Source organism: Oryzias melastigma, linkage group LG4, assembly GCF_002922805.2.
Source record: "Oryzias melastigma strain HK-1 linkage group LG4, ASM292280v2, whole genome shotgun sequence".
NCBI lineage: Eukaryota > Metazoa > Chordata > Actinopteri > Beloniformes > Adrianichthyidae > Oryzias > Oryzias melastigma.
In genome coordinates, this window is record NC_050515.1 from 23,771,637 (window position 1) to 23,773,524 (window position 1,888).

At 43.9% G+C, this 1,888-nt stretch overlaps 1 protein-coding gene across 1 annotated transcript in view; it reads left to right on the forward strand.

The window, feature by feature from the left end:
• Positions 1–590: 590 nt before the first annotated feature.
• Positions 591–1,888, forward strand: part of podn (podocan) — a gene marked incomplete at its 3' end in the record, with an annotated part of 11,825 nt that continues 10,527 nt past the window's right edge. The window contains 1 exon segment of the mRNA XM_024279214.2: positions 591–711.

Genomic DNA, 1,888 nt, shown 5'->3' on the forward strand with positions numbered 1-1,888 from the left:
AGCGCTTTGATCCAGATGTCAGCTCAGTTGAGTAAAACACATGGATGTATTTGTCTGCAAGTAGATGCATTGAAATGAAGCGAAGCAGGAAGTTTGGAAATTTTCATTGGAGTGGGTATTTAATACTTTTACATTTTTCTTTTTTGTATTTAAATACATTGAGCCACGTATGAAAAAATAAAGTATTTTAGTTAAGAATGAATACTGATGAACACTCTGGATACTACAGCATAGGACCGGACTGATCCAAATGTCCAACTTTTTGGCTTAAAGCTCTCGATCATCCGAACCATAGTTCAGCTGTAAGAAAACATACAGCAAGCTCAGACATCTACTGTCTGGGAGTTTGTGGACGTTTGTCAGGAATCTGTGTCAATAATTTCCACAAATACTTATCATTTTTGCTTAACTTATTCTTATACTAGCAGACAATTTTTGTTTTGACTTTCTCTGTTGGGAAAGTTCAGTTTCTTGTGCTTGGGAGGTGGAAAGCTTACAGCCCTGGGAGTGAAACCTGAGAAAAAAGAAAAGCATTAGTGTTTTTGGCTCTGGGTCAGGTCAGAGCTGACTCTCTTCCTCTCCACTCTTTCCTTGTTATTCTTCTCCTCAACCTTCCCTCTCACATCTGGGTGGTGTCTGCTGGGGACAGCACGGCTGCTATGGACCGGACTCCGGGCTTCGGTGCGCTGCAGCGTCTGCCGTTCTGAGGAGGTAAGGGATGTTGGTTTGGTTGGATGAAATATTTTTTCCAGGAACTAAGACAAAGTGTGAAGCATCCTCCATGTTTGCATGACAGTCGTGGCACATTCCATTCACAGCTGCAGGAAAGCCAGGATTTTCACTTCCAGCCTTCAAATGAAGCACTTAGATGGAGTGTCGCCCCGCAGCGTCTTCCTCTGTGACCCCCGGATGACCCGGAGCTCTTGATGGGGGCCAGTGTGCAATAAAACATGTCTGCTGGGGGTTTGCCCTCTGCTGTCAATGCCCTGAGTGCACCTGAGTGCTTGTTTGGCGAAGTGTTCTCTGACGCTGTAGCACAAAGGAAAAGAAGTCTGAGATTACTCCAAGGATATTTTTGTGGCTTTCAAGGGCTTTTTTCACCCATAAACCTTCCGCATACAGGGGGGAGTTTAAGCTTCTAAAAGGCTGAACAGAGAATTTAGTTTGGGCTGAAGCTGAAAGTTTAACTTATGGTCATTTGGCGATGTGGAACTTTGTATCCTGCTTGTGCAGTTAAGTTTAAGAGCAGCTTTCTGTTGGATTATATTAGCATTTTTTAAATACGATCATCCACTGACGCTGCACAGACACACTGAATGCATTCATGAATCAACACACACACAAATCAGTCGCACATCCAACTTCTCAGCAACTCTGTTATTTTCCCCATCTTGTTTTCATTTGAGTCATTTTTTCCGCTGGAACTCTGTTTTTCATATAACCACGTGTCCCTCTGCGCCAAGCTGTAATCGATCATAAACACGTCCTGTTTTTTTTTGAGGGGGGGATGCATCAAGCTGACGCGGTGCAGCTTTCAGTCTGCATCTGTACCCCCCCCCCCCCCACNACCACCACCACCACACAGGTTGTTACCATGGTAACAAATCGATAGATTTCTGACAGACTGTCAAACATCAGTCAGATCGTAATAGCTCCAAGAGAAAGATCCGCCCCTTCAGGCTCCCAGGAAACCAGTTTGGAGCAAATAGGGACTGAAGGGATGATTGATTCAGGAGATTATTAGATTTTATTTTGTGGGTTTTTGCTTCTTCGTCAGCGCGCGGATCTGTGGACTGAAATGTAGTTAAAAACATGCGTCTAATGTGTTTTGGTTTCAGCTCTTCTGGCAGCAGACTGTGGCTATAGTCCACTAATTTCTTCATTTGTT